The following is a 21,878-nucleotide window of genomic DNA, read 5'->3' as shown; positions in this document are numbered from 1 at the left end:
GAAAAAACAAAAAAACTGCTTGCCACTGAAATGGATTGCTTAACATGAAGCTCTAGCTGTACTAGGATGGGTAGGAAAAGATAAAGGATGACAATGGATAGGGATATCAGTGAGGATATTAAAAAGAAACAGTTGAAATGGTTTGGCCCTGTGAATAGGATGAGTGAAGATAGGATACCAAATACAATAAAACGATGGATATCATCCCACCGAAGAGAAGGGATCGTCCACAACACATCTGACAAAACGATGTGGAGTAGACAATGCAAGCAAGGAATATAAATGTTGAGGAGAGTGAAGACAGAAGAAGATAGCGGCGGGAGTAGATATTCCGCAAGAAGAAGAAGAGTAAATTAAAGTTTAACTGTTTCCATCTATACTGGTTTTAAATAATTCAGAATGTTTTAATATTCGAAATACCACAATGTACACATCACGATACAAAAATAGTCTTAAGTTAAATGCCAATTTAAATCTATGATATTCAAAGTGATTACCCAGAGAGGAAGTGGACACTAGTAATAATGGACATGATTCAAAATTTGGGAATTTTCTGACATTTGCACGCTTACTGCGGCATGTGTGCTTCAATTTGTGAAGAACGACAGTTGATAACGTAAAGAAGTGTGAGTGTTGGTTGGGTGTCTGAAACAGCAGCGCACAGATCCCATTTCAGCTGCAGTCGAGATCGATGTTTCGTTATGATTAATGCCATTGCAGAAAATATTGCCTCAGACAATGAAGTTGCTTTGAAGGATAATAACATGTTCACTGCCACCCTGTCTAAATTGGAATCTTCATGCAGAGTCTGTACCCAAAAATTTTCAAGACACTTCGATTTTAATTCATTTCCAAATGCTCTGCCACTTGGGAGTTCTGTTAAAACCTCCAGTTTTAATGTTGACAAGCTGTCTGTTATGATCGCATGGAACGGATTGTGGATCCAGGCGTACTCGCATGCAGGTTCTGGAAATCTATCCTTGAATTGTTGACAAAGGTTTTCGAGATGTACTACTCGAACTCCACTAATTTACATACACCCAACTCATTCTCCTTTACGAAATCATTCATACAAGAAAACATCCCGCAGTTACCCTTCTCCATCTGGGTTCTGCAAAATCTGTGTTTTCTCTTAAACGCAAGCATTTTCTCGATTAGAAAGATGATATTACTATTTCGGCTTTGAAGTGATACGTTAAGGTCATTCAATTTCTCAAAGAAACAGTCGGCCGAGTAGCACAACATTAGAACCCATTTTTCATCCTGGAACAGGACTGCGAGCAGGGCTGCTGTGCAGTAAGAAAAGATGAAGTTCACACTTCAGCTCCACAACGTTACGAAGAAATTTACCACGAGACGATCAACGTACCTCCGTGCGCAATAGAAGTGAATCATAAGTAGACCCCAGTTTCTTGCAAAGAATGGAAAATAGTTTACTGTTTAAAGCTCATGCCTTCACATAATTTATAGCACTGATTGTATCGTTCAACACATTGTTGACTTCCGCTTACACAAGTTTAGAAGCCAATCTCTCCACGCGTATCATGAAATGCGTGGATTTTACAGAAGGAGAAACAACATACACCCTTGTCATGAACCACTTTTTAGTTCCAGTAAATTCTGCTGCCCCATCGGTACATATGCCAACACAATTTGTCTATGATAGCCCCGTGGTCTAGGGGTAGGTCCTTGATTACTAATCAAATCTGCCCATAAAGGCGGAAAAATCAGCATTGGTCAACGGCATGAGGATGCAGAAGACAATGGAAACCACTGCATTATAGACACATAATGTGTATCCAAAAGACGCGCGGACTGTAACTGAAAAGTGTCATGATGATCTCTCCATTAGTAAAAGATTCCAGACTAGTCCCACATTCATATCTCCGGGACGGAACTGCCGCAGGGGAGGTGATCATGAGAAAAAGACTGAATAACCAACGACAGGGCGTGGAATTTCAGAAGCTTGAACGTGGTAGGGACGCTAGAAAATTTGAAAACCAAACTGCAAAGGCTCAGTCTCTATGTACTAGGGGTCAGTGAAGTGAAATGGAAAGAAGCCCAGGATTTATGGTTAGGTGAGTATAGGGTAATATCAACGGAAACGGAAAATTGTATAGCGGTAGTAGGATTCGTTATGAATAGGGAGATAGGGCAGGAAGTGTGTTACTGTGAAAAGTTCAGTGATAGGGTTGGTCTTACCAGAATCGACAGCAAACCAACACAGATAACGATCGTTCAGGGATATACGCCGACGTCGCAAGCTGAAGGGGGAAAGATAGAGAAAGTATATAAGGATATTGAAAGGGTAATACAGAACGTAAAGGGAGATGAAAGTCTAATAGTCATGGGGGACTAATTTGAAGTTGTAGGGGAAGCAGTAGAAGGAAAGGTTATAGGAGAATATGGGCTTGAGACAAGGAATAAGAGAGGAGAAAGTGTAATTGAGTTCTGTAATAAATTTCAGCTAGTAATAGCGAATACCCTGTTCAAGAATCACAAGAACAGGAGGTATACTTGGAAAAGGCCGGGTGATAGGTGAAGATTTCAGTTAGATTACATCATGGTCAGACAGAGATTCCGAAATCAGATACTGGATTGTAAGGCGTACCCAGGAGCAGATATAGACTCAGATCACAATGTAGTAGTGATAAAGAGTAGGCTGAAGTTAGAGAGATTAGTCAAGAAGAATCAACATGCAAAGAAGTGGGGCACGGAAGTACAAAGGAATGTCGAGATACTCTTGAAGTTCTCTAAGACTATAGATACAACAATAAGGATTAGCTCAGTAGGCAGTACAGTTGAAGAGGAATGGACATCTGTAAAGAGGTCAATCACAGAAGTTGGACAAAGAACGTAACAGAAGAAATACACTCCTGGAAATTGAAGTAAGAACACCGTGAATTCATTGTCCCAGGAAGGGGAAACTTTATTGACACATTCCTGGGGTCAGATACATCACATGATCACACTGACAGAACCACAGGCACATAGACACAGGCAACAGAGCATGCACAATGTCGGCACTAGTACAGTGTATATCCACCTTTCGCAGCAATGCAGGCTGCTATTCTCCCATGGAGACGATCGTAGAGATGCTGGATGTAGTCCTGTGGAACGGCTTGCCATGCCATTTCCACCTGGCGCCTCAGTTGGACCAGCGTTCGTGCTGGACGTGCAGACCGCGTGAGACGACGCTTCATCCAGTCCCAAACATGCTCAATGGGGGACAGATCCGGAGATCTTGCTGGCCAGGGTAGTTGACTTACACCTTCTAGAGCACGTTGGGTGGCACGGGATACATGCGGACGTGCATTGTCCTGTTGGAACAGCAAGTTCCCTTGCCGGTCTAGGAATGGTAGAACGATGGGTTCGATGACGGTTTGGATGTACCGTGCACTATTCAGTGTCCCCTCGACGATCACCAGTGGTGTACAGCCAGTGTAGGAGATCGCTCCCCACACCATGATGCCGGGTGTTGGCCCTGTGTGCCTCGGTCGTATGCAGTCCTGATTGTGGCGCTCACCTGCACGGCGCCAAACACGCATACGACCATCATTGGCACCAAGGCAGAAGCGACTCTCATCGCTGAAGACGACACGTCTCCATTCGTCACTCCAGTCACGCCTGTCGCGACACCACTGGAGGCGGGCTGCACGATGTTGGGGCGTGAGCGGAAGACGGCCTAACGGTGTGCGGGACCGTAGCCCAGCTTCATGGAGACGGTTGCGAATGGTCCTCGCCGATACCCCAGGAGCAACAGTGTCCCTAATTTGCTGGGAAGTGGCGGTGCGGTCCCCTACGGCACTGCGTAGGATCCTACGGTCTTGGCGTGCATCCGTGCGTCGCTGCGGTCCGGTCCCAGGTCGACGGGCACGTGCACCTTCCGCCGACCACTGGCGACAACATCGATGTACTGTGGAGACCTCACGCCCCACGTGTTGAGCAATTCGGCGGTACGTCCACCCGGCCTCCCGCATGCCCACTATACGCCCTCGCTCAAAGTCCGTCAACTGCACATACGGTTCACGTCCACGCTGTCGCGGCATGCTACCAGTGTTAAAGACTGCGATGGAGCTCCGTATGCCACGGCAAACTGGCTGACACTGACGGCGGCGGTGCACAAATGCTGCGCAGCTAGCGCCATTCGACGGCCAACACCGCGGTTCCTGGTGTGTCCGCTGTGCCGTGCGTGTGATCATTGCTTGTACAGCCCTCTCGCAGTGTCCGGAGCAAGTATGGTGGGTCTGACACACCGATGTCAATGTGTTCTTTTTTCCATTTCCAGGAGTGTACTTCAGTTGATCAATGGAAGAAGGAAGTACAAAAATGTGCTTGGAAATTCAGGAACACAGAAATACAAGTTGCTGAAGAGTGAAATAACCATGAAGTGTAGGAACGCTAAGACGAAATGGCTGCATGAAAAATGTGAAGACATCGAAAAAGAAATGATTGTTGGAAGGACAGACTCAGCATGCAGGAAAGTCAAAACAACCTTCGGTGACATTCAAAGCAAGGGTGGTAACATTAAGAGTGCAACGGGAATTCCACTGTTAAATGCAGAGGAGAGAGCTGGTAGGTGGAAAGAATACATTGAAAGCCTCTATGAGGGGGAAGATTTGTCTGATGTGATAGAAGAGGAAACAGGAGTCGATTTAGTGATGCTAGGGGATCCATTACCAGAATCAGAAGTTAAGAGAGTTTTGGAGGACTTAAGATTAAATAAGGCAGAAGGGATGGATAACATTCAATCAGAATTTCTAAAACCATTGGGAGAAGTGGCAACAAAACGACTATTTACGTTGGTGTGTGGAATATATGAGTCTGGCGATATACCATCTGACTTTCGGAAAAAATATCATTCATACAATTCCAAAGACTGCAAGAGTAGACAAGTGCGAAAATTATCGCACAATCAGCTTAACAGCTCATGCGTCCAAGTTACTGACAAGAATAATATACAGAAGAATGGAAAAGAAAATTAAGGATGTGCTAGATGACGATGAGTTTGGCTTTAGAAAAGATAAACGCTCGAGAGAGGCAATTCTGACGTTGCGATTGTTAATAGAAGCAAGACTAAAGAAAAATCGAGACACGTTCATAGGGGTTCTCGATCTGGAAAAACCTTTCGACAATGTGAAGTTCTGCAAGACATTCGAAATTATGAGGAAAATAGAAGTAAGCTATAGGGAAAGACGGGTAATATACTATATGTACAAGAGCCAAGAAGGAATAATAAGAGTGGACGACTAAGACGAAGTGCTTGGATTGAAAAGAGTGTGAGACAGGGATGTAGTCTCCCACCTCTACGGTTCAGACTGTACATCGAAGAAACAATTATGGAAATAAAAGAAAGGTTAAGAAGTGGAGTTAAATTTTGAGGTGATACGATATCCGTGATAAGATTCGCTGATGACAATGATATCCTGAGTGAAAGTGAGGAAAGCTACAGGATATGTTGAATGGCATGAACGGTTTAATGAGTACAGAGTAGGGATTGTCAATAAATCGAAGAAAGACGAAAGTAATGAGAAGTAGCAGAAACGAGAAGAGGGAGAAACTAAACATCAGGTTGATGATCACGAAGTAGGTGAAGTTACGGAATTCTTCTAACTAGGCAGTAAAACAACCAATGACGGACGGAGCAAAGAGGACATTAAAAGCAGACTTGCACTGGCAAAAAGGGCGTTCCTGGCCTAGAAAAATCTTGCCAGTATTATAGGACTTAATTTGAGGAAGAAATTTCTGAGAATGTATGTTTAGAGCGCAGCATCGTATGGTAGTAAAACGTGGACTGTGGCAAACGGGAACAGAAGATAATCTAAGCATTTGAGATGTGTTGCTATAGACGAATGTTGAATATTAGGTAGAATGATAAGGTAAGGAATGAGGAAGTTTTGGATAGAATCTAAGAGGAAAGGAGTATGTGGAAAACACTGACAAGGAGAAGAGACAGGATAATAGGACATGTGCTAAGACATCAAGGAATGACATCCATTGTACTAAAGGGAGCTGTAGACAGCGAAAACTGTGGACTACGTTCTACTGAGGACGTATATTGCAAGTGCTACTCTGAGATGAAGAGGTTGATACAGGAGAGGAATTCGTGGCGGGCTGCATGATAGCAGGCAGAAGACTGAAAGCTCAAAAAAATTGTTGTCAAGAAAAGCTAATTGACAAGAAAGAGAAAAATATCTTCGCCTGTAATCCTCCCTTCGAGAGGTTTACAAAAAGTCCTTGTGCATTTCATTTTCACGATAATGATGTACAAAAACATGAAGGTGGGACGATTTCAGTTGTCAGCAGTGTCATGAAGTTGCAGGGCGAATTTTGGGCTATCATGAAGACTCGGTCGCAATCGATTTTCATGTCAGTCGTTATTGAATCAATACGACGAGCCACGATATAATCCGAGACTGGTATCGATCTCAAATGCTCGGCACACCTTCGCATACTTTACTATTGCTAGAAGAAATAATTTTTCCACCAATAATGTGTAAGACTTGGATTTTGCTATTAAGTAGGATCCTTATAATGATGCTCTTAGGGCTTTCTCAGTTACTAACACTTGTTTTTTGAGAAATCTGTCATATCTTTTTAGTTTTTGCTTATCACGGTTAAGAAATTCACTTTTGAATGAAAAGAAACTCAGTGAATAATTTCCAAGCAGTCTTCTCTTACCACAGCGAATCTGCAACATATCCTTCGGAATGGTGGAACTTGTATGATTTTATTTTAAATCCGATTAACTATTTTGACTGAACAGGCAAACTCATTTTTTAGCTAACTCGCTATCTTTGGACTGACTACGGAAGTCTGGTTGAAATTGAGTGGACACTCACAGTAGCTGTGACGGTGAGATTGTCACGAGACTTATTGTCATTAGTAGTTGTTAAATGTTTGCTAAGTAGCTAACCCTTTGCATGATCGGTGTCAGGGGCTGTGTAATGAAATTTTACTCGCTATTTTTCCCAGTATTTCTGCTGACAAGATCTACTGCTTAGTTCCTGCTAAATAAGACAGCTAATTAGTGATGGGAGAGCTTCCTGACCTGGTACGTGGATAAGAGAATCTGACGCTAGCAATATTTTCCGCCGGAAGTTTCTTCCTTACATAATATGAAATATAAATATTTCAATGAAAACCGCCCCTCCCTCTCCATTTCTCTCTGTGCCTCCTCCCACCCCCCTCCCTCCAGCGTCGCAACCCCAACCCACTTTAACGACGGCTGGCGTTGAATACCAAGCGTCCCATTCCAGCACGATAACGCAAGACGATATACTTCCTTCCCAGTCTCTAGATTTTACACTCATGTGATGGAGTGTTTCACACGGATCCCAGCTATGGTAGTCTGACGACCATAAATAATATACAAATATGGATGATCAGAGGGTAAACATCGATGTTTCAGTACAGCTACTAAAGTCTATGGTACATCGTACTGTCGACGTAAAAGACGTAATCTCGACCATGAATGTAGACCAAAGGACCAGGCTTCTTGCTAATAATTTATTTGTCTTTTAAACGAAAGTTTTTCTGAGCGTCTCATAACGACATCATTGCAGTGCTTAAAGGAGTAGAAATAGTATTGGAAATAAAGAGTCATATATTGTTTACCAACATGCCCAATTTGTTACCAAAAAGATCTACTGGGAAGACTGACAAACTGCCTGAATTGATTATTGCTGTGAAGTGTTGTAATGTTGTTTAACAAAATTTAGTAATTAGTGAAAATCTAAAAAAAGAATCACACTTAGAACTAATTCAAGAACTATCCTCTAGATGGAATTCAATGTTCTTTATGATTGAACGATTCCATGCTGCTATGTCCATCATTAATAATATCATTAAGTGACATGCTACTGTACCACCATGTCAACAGCTGCAGATATCTCAGATCTGGTAGATGGATGTGATATTCTATGGCCAATAACTGTGGAGAAAAGTATGTTGCGAGCATTCCAGTAATACCAACAACCAGTACTTTGAAAATATCTGACATGCAGCTAATACAGACCTTTCGAGAGAATCCGAAGAGTAACATCATAACAGAAATCAGAAAGTGTTCAAAACAAATTCATCATGTTAACACATTATCGATATCTACGTTGATCGATCCTAGATCGAGAAAACATACTTCCAAGGTGCTTTAGCATGTTCGAAGACAATCAAAAACATCAAAGATTTGTTTGCAGCTGTTGAAATATTTGCATCCAATGAGGATGGAACTAAGAAACCAATTTTGATTTATAGATTTAACACGAAGTAGTACAAGAAAGGAATAATTGACAAGCTGGAACGGAAACGAATCTAATATTACAGATTGCCTTCTACGCTTTAAAGAAGATCGTACAGAAGTTTGGAATGAAATCATCGATGTTACCTGTCCAAAGTTACAAAAAACTGTATTTAAATATTTGAACAGCTTGCCATATTGTCAGCTTCTCAAAAACTGTTCTCAAAATCATACTATGCTCTCTGTCAACAAAGGAATAGCCTCAAATTGAAAGTTATTTCAAAAGTATTATTTTTACAGTCTCCACAAAAAGTTGTTGGATATATGATGTTAGTTATGTTTTATTTATTGATTAAGAAGTATAACATTAGATTTTATATGTAGTAAATATGACACCATGAGCTGCAGTCATTGGTTTGTTTATACATAACCAGTTTTGGCGTTACACTACACTACCTTCAGCCTCTGGATACAGAAAAAATATCATTTATCACACTGTACAAAACATAACATCACAATGTAATTAGCAACTTTCTAAAAACAATCATATACTAACTATATTAGACTGAACGATTCCAATAACGTACGTGCATGTGAGAAGCATAGTATTGAAAGCATTCATGAAAGACTGAGGCTATACTGAATGTCTACATTACATCATACTGCATTCGCTGTGATAAAATGAAACAACCTAATATTAGACTGATGCTTCATAGTGTAACTGACTCTAAACACAAACAAAAGCAATGTAATACACGCATACAGAGGAAGAGGCACTCCTTTAAAGTAAACTGGACTCTCTTACAAATGTGAACGACGTTTGTACCTGTCTGAATATTAATTTGGCCATCGTACTACTTCTGGACCGTTTATTGGAAAACTAGGAGATCATTCTGTCCAGAAACAAAGTATACACTTCATTTCGTATCTTGTCTTTAATTATCATTTTGATAATTAATTTTTCTCATTAAAGTACAGTAAGCCAGGAACTAATACCAACAGGCCTTAAGAACTTTCCTCCTTAAAAATCAATAATTCTTCTTATAAAACTGTCGCCGTTCCTGAAGGGACTAATTCTACTCATTCATTAAACTTGGAGCAGTTAATGAATTTATGTTTGAATAAATGGAATTATTGCTTTTAGTACCAAAATGAAAAAAATGATCTTAATTGGCTTCATTGTCAAACATTTCTACTTTTCAAAGTAGAATGAAGTTAGTTATTGTCATAAGACTGAATTTATTTTAGCCTTTAGAATGTTACAAATGAATTTATCAAATGAATTTAAGCAAGTGAATTTAAGTTAGTACTGTTACTAAACGATTCATCAAAGTTGTATGTTTCCACTTTATTATGTTAATGAAGCACACAAACACTGCATTAAATTCCGTTACTTTTCCACTTAATTAATAATAATTTTGTGATAGATTTGAATCAAAATAAATGATAGGTATTTGAAATAGAATGTAATGCTTTTCTTAATTAGCTCGCAATGTATCATACCAAAAGGACTTTGGATCAGAGTTTATGTTAACACAAATCTGGTTTCCCCTCACAAGAATAATAACGAAGTAAACTGTCAGTAGCTTGAGTTGTCAGGAGCAGTGCGGCTGAGAATATTGTGCTAAAATGCTTCTGGAGACTGTTAATGTATCACATTATTCAGCTAGACCAACCATGCCATAATGCCTGCCTTTTAGAAGCATTCTTAATGTGGGATGGTTTAATTCTTACAACACAGTACATTAACCTGGAAATGTCTTGCATGCTCGGCCACAATTTACGTGAGTTAACTTATTGCTGCAGAAATATTACTTACCGCCCTCCTCCATAAAGTGCACCAGAATTAACACAATATATTGTAATCTTAGGCACGCACCACAACGTGACCCCAGTCAACCACTGCTAGCCAGGCGTCTTCCCCGTTTCAGTCTGTTGTGCACGTCCCAGAAAGGGAAAAGAACTGTCTGCGTGCCATCTCTACACTGAGGTGTCGTAAGTCACGAAACATCAACATGTAGATATGGAGATGGCGATAGTATCGCGTACACAAGGTATAAAGGGGTAGAGCACTGGCGGACGTGCCATTTGTCCACAGACGATTGATGTGAAAATGTTGCAGACGTCATTATGGAAGCACGACGGAAATTACTAGACTCTGAACACGGAATGACAGTTGGAGGTAGCTGCGTGGGACATTCCATTCCCTAAATCGTTAGGGAACTCAATATTCTGAGATCCAGAAGTGTTGAGCGTGTGCCAATAATACCAGATCTCAGGCGTTACCTCTCACCACGGTCAATGCAGTGGCCGACGGCCTTCACTTAACGACCGAGAGCAGCGGGTCTGGGCACAGTTGTAAGTGCTAACAGACAAACAACACTGCTCGAAATAACCGCAGTAATCAATATGGGACGTACGACTAAGGTATCCGTTAGCAGAGTGTGGCGGAATGTTGCGTTAATAGGCAGACGAATGACGCGAGTGCCTTTGCTAACAGCACAACACTGCCTGCAGCCCTTCTCTGGGGGTCGTGATCGTGTCGGTTGGGCGCCTGACGACTGGGAATCCGTGACGTGGTGAGATGAGTCCCGATTTCAGTTGGTAAAACCTGATGGTAGAGTTCGAGTGTGGCGCAGACCCCACGAAGCCACGGACCCAAGCTGGCAATAATGCACTGTGCTAGCTGGTGATGGCTCGTAATGGTGTGGGCCGTGTTTACTTGGAATGGACTAGATCCAAGTTATGATCGGCTACTTGGAGATGATTTGCAGCCATTCGTGGAGTCCACGTTCCCAAACGACAATGGAATTTTTGTGGGTGACAATGAGCCATCTCACCGAATTGCAATTGTTCGCGATTGGTTTGATCAACATTCTGGACAACTCGAGGGAATGACTTGGTCACCACATGGGCCGCCTTCATTCCCAGCAACGCCTTCTCAATTATGGACGACCGCAGAGGCAGTATGGCTCAATATTTCTGCGGGGTACTTCCCACGACTTGTTGAGTCCATGCCGAGTTGCTGCTCCATGCAGGGAAAAAAGGAGTCTGACGCCATACAAAGATGTTTTCTATGACTTGTCACCTCAGTGCACACAATACTGCCCTCTGGGTTAGTCTACTACACATTTTCTCTCCCTCTACGACTTTTACCCTCCACGCTGCCCTGCAGTACTAAATTGGTGATCGCTTGATGCCTCAGAACATGTCCTACCAACCGATCCCTTCTGCTTGTCAAGTTGTGCCACAAACACCTCTTCTCCCCAATTCTATTCAATACCTCCTCATTAGTTATGTGATCAACCCATCTAATCTTCAGCATTCTTCTGTAGCAGCACATTTCGAAAGCTTCTATTCTCTTCTTCTATAAACTACACTCCTGGAAATGGAAAAAAGAACACATTGACACCGGTGTGTCAGACCCACCATACTTGCTCCGGACACTGTGAGAGGGCTGTACAAGCAATGATCACACGCACGGCACAGCGGACACACCAGGAACCGCGGTGTTGGCCGTCGAATGGCGCTAGCTGCGCAGCATTTGTGCACCGCCGCCGTCAGTGTCAGCCAGTTTGCCGTGGCATACGGAGCTCCATCGCAGTCTTTAACACTGGTAGCATGCCGCGACAGCGTGGACGTGAACCGTATGTGCAGTTGACGGACTTTGAGCGAGGGCGTATAGTGGGCATGCGGGAGGCCGGGTGGACGTACCGCCGAATTGCTCAACACGTGGGGCGTGAGGTCTCCACAGTACATCGATGTTGCCGCCAGTGGTCGGCGGAAGGTGCACGTGCCCGTCGACCTGGGACCGGACCGCAGCGACGCACGGATGCACGCCAAGACCGTAGGATCCTACGCAGTGCCGTAGGGGACCGCACCGCCACTTCCCAGCAAATTAGGGACACTGTTGGTCCTGGGGTATCGGCGAGGACCATTCGCAACCGTCTCCATGAAGCTGGGCTACGGTCCCGCACACCGTGAGGCCGTCTTCCGCTCACGCCCCAACATCGTGCAGCCCGCCTCCAGTGGTGTCGCGACAGGCGTGAATGGAGGGACGAATGGAGACGTGTCGTCTTCAGCGATGAGAGTCGCTTCTGCCTTGGTGCCAATGATGGTCGTATGCGTGTTTGGCGCCGTGCAGGTGAGTGCCACAATCAGGACTGCATACGACCTAGGCACACAGGGCCAACACCCGGCATCATGGTGTGGGGAGCGATCTCCTACACTGGCCGTACACCACTGGTGATCGTCAAGGGGACACTGAATAGTGCACGGTACATCCAAACCGTCATCGAACCCATCGTTCTACCATTCCTAGACCGGCAAGGGAACTTGCTGTTCCAACAGGACAATGCACGTCCGCATGTATCCCGTGCCACCCAACGTGCTCTAGAAGGTGTAAGTCAACTACCCTGGCCAGCAAGATCTCCGGATCTGTCCCCCATTGAGCATGTTTGGGACTGGATGAAGCGTCGTCTCACGCGGTCTGCACGTCCAGCACGAACGCTGGTCCAACTGAGGCGCCAGGTGGAAATGGCATGGCAAGCCGTTCCACAGGACTACATCCAGCATCTCTACGATCGTCTCCATGGGAGAATAGCAGCCTGCATTGGTGCGAAAGGTGGATATACACTGTACTAGTGCCGACATTGTGCATGCTCTGTTGCCTGTGTCTATGTGCCTGTGGTTCTGTCAGTGTGATCATGTGATGTATCTGACCCCAGGAATGTGTCAATAAAGTTTCCCCTTCCTGGGACAATGAATTCACGGTGTTCTTATTTCAATTTCCAGGAGTGTATTTATCGTTCACGTTTCACTTCAATACATGGCTACACTCCATACAAATAGTTTCAGATATGACTTTCTGACACTTAACTCTATTCTCGATGTTAACAAATTTCTCATCATTCCTTGGCATTGCCAGGCTCCATTTTATATCATCTACTTCGACACTCATTAGTTCTTTTGCTCCCCAAATAGCAAAACCCCTTTACTACTTTAAGTGTCTCATTTCCTAATCTAAGTCCCTCAGCATCACCCGAGTTAACTCGACTACATTCCATTATCCTCGTTTTGCTTTTGTTGATGTTCATCTTATACCCTCCTTTCAAGACACTGTCCATTCCGTTCAACTGCTCTTCCAAGTCCTTTGTTGTCTCTGACAGAATTACAATGTCATCGGCGAACCTCAAAGTTTTTATTTCTTCTCCATGGATTTTAATTCCTACTCCAATTTCTTGTTTTGTTTCCTTTACTGCTTGCTCAATATACAGATGGAATGACGTCGGGGAGAGGCTACAGCCCTGTCTCACTCCCTTCCCAACCACTGCTTCCCTTTCATGCCCCTCGACTCTTATAACTGCCATCTGGTTTCTGTACAAATTGTAAATAGCCTTTTGCTCCCTGTATTCTTGAGTATATGCCGATAAAATGTTGAATTACTAATCGGAATATACTTTAACCATCATAACACCTAGCTCACCATACTGCTCTTTAAACAATCATTCAGAAATCTTATCAAAACTGACAACAAACAGTGTAAATTTGAAAGTAACGCTGTTCCCTGACAATATCATTTAATTATGCAATCTATGTGTATTCAGTCACTGGCATCAAACACAATCATTTAATATCTGGGTTATTGTGTCAGAAGTGGGTGAAGGTAGAACAACTACTTAAATGAAGCCCAGGAGAAGTCATTTTGTAGTCTTAGATCGTCCACAGCAGGAGCTACTCAAGAGAAAAAGAACTGGCAGGTGACGTAAACCTCTGGCGACTTACCGACTGGATGGCACCGCAGTTTTGCACGTGGCGCTACTCTGAAGGGTCGGAAACTGCAGTTTATGTGTGCGAGCTCGGAGGACACATGGTACTGCTGACTGTTACGCTCGAACAACCTTTTGTTGCACTTACTATATCGAATACATATTAAACCTCAGTGGAAGATGTGGTATTCTGTTAGTTGTCATTATACAGGAACAAGTAGGCGAATACGATTTTGGATTCATCCACACCCCCAGAAAAAATAAAACAGCAAGCTATTGGTAGCAGTGATGACGTGCAATGGTCAGTTCCAAGACTTGTAGGTTTTTATGGAATCGCGAAACGGTGCTTCAGTCATTTGGTGCAGTTCATTCCTCTAGCCGTAACACAGCGTAATGTGAAGCGAGACACTGTGAGTTACTGCAGAGTAACGAACATTAATCACTATGAGATAAAGCACTGTGGATTTAATTTATACTTGTAGCAAATACGTATGAAATTCATGCGACGAAAAGGGACGGTTCGTAAGTGCTGCAATTTTTCGTTCTTCTGAAAGTATGACCTTATTCCCAGGAATTACAAAAGGAAGAAGCAGAGAACTGTCGATGTAAATGAATAGTACAGCTTTATGCAAAGTGTTTCATTTACAGATGCTTCGTTAAGGGTTATGCATTTCTTTCACTTTAATTGTGCTTTTTATGAATAGAAATCATTATAGAATGGTATGTATGACAAACCACGGAAACATTTTGAAATAGACTTAAGGGAATGTATACGACCGTACATTGAGGAAGACTGCCGAACGTTTTGGTCAGTCATCGAATCTTGGGATCTGTATTTATGCACTGGATGGCAAGCATGTCAGGAATGAAACACTGGAGAACAGTGCTTCAGCATATTTCAGTTACAAAGTATACTATTCTGATGCGTGAATGGCATGTTGCGATGCCGATGGATTATTTAATATGATCCAGAACTATTACGTAGGGAGGAATAGTGACCGAGGAATATTTCGCACTTCTGCAATCCCACAGTAGGTATCACATGCTGCCAGTCCCATCGATGATAATGGTATACCTTTTTCCTATTGTTCTGTAGCAGATGAAACGTTTCTTTTGTCACGGTACTTAATGAGACTTTGCTCCAAGAAAAGGTATTCGGAACGCGAAAATAATTTTAAATAAAGCTTAAGCGGAGTGCGAAGAAGTGTCGGAAGTAGCACCAGAAAATTTTAATACTATAAAAAACTTGTTCATTTGGCATACAGAAAAGAACGTACTTGATCTCTGGAGGCTTGGGAAGTGCAGTCAGTGGTGGGTGACACGGCGAGACTGGTTCCAGACTGGTTACGTGTGAGTTTCTACCTGGTGGTCCAATGTGAGGAAGTAACTTCGAAGACACCCTCGCAGCGTTGAATTAACGGCAGAGATGGGTAAGGTTAAAAGATGAGCTACTCGCTTATTGATCGGTTATCGGTTTGTTTAGTCTACGTGAGAGCGTCATAAAAATTTTAGTGTTTCCTGCCCGATCTTTCCTGTTGAGAAAGATCGAAATAGGAAACGTACCTACCTCAGCACATTATTGCAGCTAAATATGTTAACGCCGTAAATTGTCCCTCGAAGTTGCGTATGAAGAGCTATGTTGTAGTAACTGCAAAAGAAAAGCCTACCAGTGTCAACTCGTGTCTCTCTGATTGTCTGAGAACAAACGGGTTTCTCTGAAATCTTCTAAAGGTCTCTCCCTGTCCCCATTGGAACTCTTCCGCTTGGATGGCGGTACATTACACTACTATTTTAACAAAGAAATTCACTGTTGGTTTTGTGATTGTTACCACTGTCACCAAACTGATGATCAAAGTCTTTGTTTATTTCTTCATGTAAAATAAGGAAACACATGTATCGAAATAAGAAAATTAGTGCTACGTCTAAATCCACACATAAATATTATGATCCCCATGTGTTGTCAGAGTATCTCGAGCACCACAAATACTAGACATAACTTTTCTTTCTTTTCGTCTGAGTCTTTCAAAATCAAATTAACGTTGCCCGAGGCGAGCTTAAAGTTTATGTCACTTTCGCTTACAGAAATACAACTGATCCATTGGACTGCGAATTACATGTTTACACTACCGATTACCGAGATAGACTAGTTATGGTCACATCAAAACTCGCCACTTAGAGTGATTGTTACGTTTCTCAAATCACAAAGGCTGATTAATGAATACCAATAATCGTATCCTGCCAGCTCAAGCAGGGTGCATTTTCTTGATTGCTAGGACACCTTCGCCTATATTCATTGAAGAAATTCAATTCGTTGTTTATATTTTGACTGCTAACTTTAATACATAAACATGAAATTCTAAAGTTTCGGCATTGTTAGATGGTGTTTTAAGGAGTGGTGCATTACATAGTAGTCTTACAGTTTTGAACGTGGCTGTTTATCAGCAAGTGTATAAAATTTTCAAAGGTAGGAATTATACAGTCAAGCGGTCGCAGGTAGCTGTTTGATACAACTGACCCAGCTTTTGACACCTGCTGAGGGTGTCTTCATCAGAAGAAAATTTTAATTGACAGTAAAATTACATTTCGAGAAAGAAATTGTCAGGTTTTAGAGCACCTATATTCAAATCAAAAATAGCCTAGCTAGGCATACGTGACAAGGCTGGAACGTATTTTATTTTATTTTTGACTTGAGCGTAGTTGCTCAGAAATCTGGCCATTGCTTTCTCGCAATGTAATTTTACGGTTAATTAAAATTTCGTTCTGATCAAGACAGCCCTGTTAGGTATAGAAATCCAGGTTAATTTACCAAACAGTTGTCTGCAACCGGTTGGTTGGATAAGTCCTATGTTTGGAAATAACAGTCTGTTATTGGGAATTTTACGTCTTGCAGCTGATTTTAATGCCCTGTCAGCTGTTGCTCAAGGTCAAAGTCTCCTACTGTCAGAAATTTCGCACAGTCGGGGCACACGTGCCTTGACGGTCTGTCGCTAGTGGAGTTGGTAACCTGACTTTCTACCAGCTAGCACAACTATAGCAACAATGCCATTCTATACGGACATTCAATCACTTCCCGCGTGTGGCATAAACGATACAAAACGCTCAACCATCTGCAACAGTCGGCGTTACAAGCAAGGCGGTTGCACAACAGGGAACCTTTCAGAAAGCCCACATTTCCAGAAATGTCAAGGAACATGTAACTTTCATCAATAAATATCTCGCGATTTCGACGGGAGCTATGCCTAAAGTGTCTTTCTGCGAACCATCTGCTGCTCGCATAGGAAGGGAGAAACCCTTCTACACTGTCTATTCAGCGCCGTGTATGCTGTCGTACGCAGTATAGATGCAAATGAAGAGAGAAAAAGAGCATTCTGTATTTTATCCCAGCTGCTACCCGGGAGGGCAGAGATGATGTGTGTGTGTGTGATCAGAGGGGCCTCGTAAATCGCTGACGAACCCCAATGTTTCGGATGTCGCCTGCGTCAGCACTGCATATTTGTAATCAGGGTGCTGACTCATTAGATAATCTCAGAGACTGCACCTTGCGTCAGCAGTGAGTTTAAGCTCCTCCTCTACCCATTTACATTTCCCTTCGCTTTCCCCCTTCCCATTCCTCTCTCTCTCCTCTGCTCTCTTTGCACCGTAAACGTCAGTGCTACCAAAATATTACCGTTGTGCAGCATGCATCTCATGCTTAGACGAACTTTCGCCTTACGGGAAGTTTTATCGAAGATCTTACATTCATTTCATACTGAAGAAGTGACTGCATTAAATTTACATACCGCCAATACTAATGTCCAAAACAAATGTATGTTACGTTGACAAACTGAATACATCAAGACTGGGAGACCGTGTCTGTTTTCCAAGACAGATTACAAACTAAAATATGTCAAGAGAACTGTGTGCTTTCGGAATCAAATTAAAAACGCGTGGTAAGTTGTCGAAGAAGCATCGGGACAAGACTTCTCCAGTGGCAGCTTCCACCAGACCTGAGTAACTTATTTAACAGCCATTACCCATCAAAATTTACGGGTACAAGGAAGTATAGCAATACTGAACTTGCATTTTTGAATACCTGTTTTTAAATGGAAGGTGTGCAGACTGTAACAGTAGTAACAGAAGTCAGTTTCTAACGTCCTGTCTCACATCTTTCGCGACGTGTGCATCGTGGACAGAATTGTTTCATCTCGAATGAAATTAGCCGCTTCATTCGTCCTCCACATTAATGTAACCACACTGCTTTGTTTTCGCAAGTGACCTTACAAGATTTGTCGGGGCAGTAAAAAAATGTTCAAATGTGTACGAATTCCTAAGGGATTAAACTGCTGAGGTCATGGGTCACTGGACTTACACACTATTTAAACTAACTTATGCTAAGAACACACACACACATATACGCACACGCACGCCCGAGGGAGGACTCGAACCTCCAGCGGGAGGGGCCGCGCAGTCCGTGACATAGCGCCTCAAACCGCCCGGATCGGGGCGGTAATTGTTCCTATCCCCAGCAATACGCGTAATCCAAACGTGCTACGCAGGATTTTTGTAAGTTCATGGGACCGTTAACAGGTCCTGGCCTCGTACACAAAATCATGAATTTCGAAAACATCTTACCTGTTGAGAGCTGGTACAGCTAACGGAAGAGAATGCCTTTTTTTTATTTTTATTTTTTTATAGACAACTAATATAAACCTCACAGGCTATGAATTTTCAAATTATGACCAGCATCTCTAACATAAACTTGTAAAATATTAAGGCTTCTGCAGTCTTGCAAATTTCTTTTCTCCTCCTGAACTGTTAGATTGTCGTGACCTGTGGCTCAGATGAATCGTCGTTGCTTAATACATCCTGCTCAAATGTTTACCTCGGGAATGATTCACAGTGTGCTAACACATTGGAACGTACGAGATTCAAGACGTATCATAGTTAGTGAAATTGTTATAAATACTGGTGGGTTTGGGAGAATGTCAAGGTACAACTCGCGGTAATCTGTTTTTGAATTAAGATCTCCTACGAAGGCACTCTACGTGAGAGGAGGGGGAGAGGGTTGGAGAACGTAGCGTTTTATTGCTGTGGAAGGCCATTAACAAATGTAGAGTTAACTTCATAGGTGCCCTAGAAAGTGTGTGTATTCATGTTGTACATTAATGACATACCGCACAATATTGGCAGTAACCTCGATTTTTTGCAGATGCTGCAGTTATTTACAGGAAGCAGTGAAATGAAAACGATACAGACTGCGTAACGAGCATAGGGCGGACGTTTGTAACACAGCTAGGTGTGCGTATAAAAGTGTCCCCTGCTGGGAATCAGGAAGAACTTTCACTGTTGTGCCTTTTGCGTGCTAGACGTGCTCAACATAACGTCAGCGAGTTGTGTCTGCGTCCGACTCCATTATGGAGGCCGAGATTCGTTTGCTGGCCCTTATTATCGAGGGAGATGAAACATTGTGTCATCATTTTGAGCCGGGGAGGAAGCTCCAGAGCCAACAATAGAAGCACATGGATTCATCCTCAGTGAAAAACTCCAAATCCGTGCACTTTAGCTCCAGGAAAGTCATAATGTTCTTTTTCTTCGACTGCAAGGGCCCGCTGCTCATTGACTTTCCGGAACAGGGCGACACGATTAGCGCACAGTGGTACGTGGGCAATTTGCAAAAACTGAAGCTTCCAGTCAAGTTCAGACGCCCCAGGAATGTTGACGAACTGCATTATTCTGTTGCAGGATTATGTCCGCCCTCATGTTGCCAAGGTTATTTTGACTGTGCTGCAGAAGTTTGGCTGGGAAGCCCCTACACGTATTCCACACAGACCCGATCCCTCATAATGCGATTTCCACATTTCTGGAGACGTGAAGAAAGAACTTTGTGGCCGTAGATTTGCTTTGGACGAAGAGGTGCACGCCGTGGTACAGTCATGGTTGCGTAGTCAACTGCGGACATTTTTCCATGAGGACACTGACCATCTTGTATCGTAGTGGGACAAATGTATTAACAGTTATGGCGATTACTTTTGAAATGACAAACAGTTCACTAAATTCTTTCCATATGTATCGTTTTCATTTGACTGAAGTACTATCTGAAAAGGCTCCAAAAATACCTAGGTGAGATTTCAAAGTGGTGCAAAGACTGAGAACTTGCTTTAAAGAGTAGAGTATATTAAACGTATACAAAGAAGGGCATCACGAACAGCCACAGGTTTTTGTGAATCGGTGATAATGGTTCTGCAGTTCAGCTGATTACTCCTATTTCCTTTCTTGGGTATTGGTGTGACCTGCGATACTTTCCAATCTTTATGGACGGATCTTTCTTGGAGCGGGCTGTTGTATATCATGATGGAGTTATTATCTTAGCATATGCTGGAAAGGATTTAACTGGTAGACAATCTGGACCAGGAGAATTACGTTTATTAAGAGATTAGAGTTGTTTCGCAATACCGACGATATCTACTTCAAAGTTATTCTACCCCTTTTTTTTCTATCTTTTCTTTCGAGTCATCAATCTTGTGGCCTGTTTGTGCGGCTCGCCTCGAATTGCTCTCCTGCCCAAACATCTCAAAGTCATGTCTTGAATTATTTGCTGGATGTATTGAAACCTCTGTCTTACCTTACAGCTTTTGCCCTCTAAAGCTCCCTCTAGCACGTGGGGGATATTCAGTGGGGTCTGAACACACGTTCTGTCATCTTGTCCCTTCTTCTTGTCAGTGTTTTCCGTATGTTCCTTTCTTCACTGATTCTGAGGAGAACCTGCTCATTCTTTGCCTTATCAGTCCACCTGTTTTCAACATTCTTGTGTAGCACCACATCTCAAATGCTTTGATTCTCTTTTGTTTCCCTTTTCCCACTGCCCACGGTTCGCTAGCATGCAATGCTGCTCAGCATCGTATATGGTCAGAAATTTCTTCCACAAATTAATGCTTATGTTTGATACACGTAGACTTGTCTTGGTCAGGAATGCCTTCTTCGCCTACGCCAGTCTGCCTTTCATGTCCTCCATGCATCGTCTCTCATCGGTTATTTTGCTTCCTTAACTTCGTCTACTTATGAAAACCAATTTTGATATTAAGTTTCTCGCCACTCTCATTTCGGCTGGCTGCTACTCGGTAATTTAGGTAGGGTGGCCTGTAAGAGGGTTAACGAGGCCGTCGCGTGTGCCCGCGCCCTGGGCGCAAGTATTCCGGGCCCGGTTATAAATACAGAGGGGGGTTCGAGGGGACAGGGGGAGGTGCCGTGTAGTGTCGCATGCCTCGTTTCTCTCTCGGGCTGACGCCTGTCGCCTTCGTATCTCTCGCCCTAATGGATGTCGCACTCCACAGTAAAGCGCTCACCATGGTGATATTTATAATACAGCTGGATAGATTATTACGCGCTGGTGTCCAGTTACTAATTTATCTCAGTCGTATATTAAATAGAAGAAGGGATGAAAAAGTTCCTCTAGTGTGAAGGCAAACTCAGTTTCTACTTCTTCTGCGAATGGTTCACGCGAAATCAGCACTTGTTGGCCTTCCTTTTAGCCCAGTATCTTGTCTTGCACAACAACTTTCTTAAGCGATCTAGACGGTTTTATCCATAAAATCGCATGATTTGAATTCTTGATATCTTTTGCTTGTGCTTTTGTCCCGCAGTTTTCGCAGGTCGGCATGGTTACGATCGGATTTGGAATGGTTATACAATGAAGGCTTTCACGACCGGATGGTACTGTTGTTGATAATTCTTCCGGGTTATATGGCCGTGATCTATGGAATTCTTCTATTCCTAACGTTTCGTCCAATACTACGTTGGACATCCTCAGAGGTATGGCTGGTCCTGCTGAGTCCTCCGATTGACGAGTCGGGCGTCGGAGAACGGCCTAAATACCGAGGAAAGTGGGCGTGGTCTAG

This window comes from Schistocerca serialis, chromosome 1, assembly GCF_023864345.2.
Source record: "Schistocerca serialis cubense isolate TAMUIC-IGC-003099 chromosome 1, iqSchSeri2.2, whole genome shotgun sequence".
Classification (NCBI taxonomy): domain Eukaryota; kingdom Metazoa; phylum Arthropoda; class Insecta; order Orthoptera; family Acrididae; genus Schistocerca; species Schistocerca serialis.
This window is presented reverse-complemented; position numbering follows the sequence as displayed.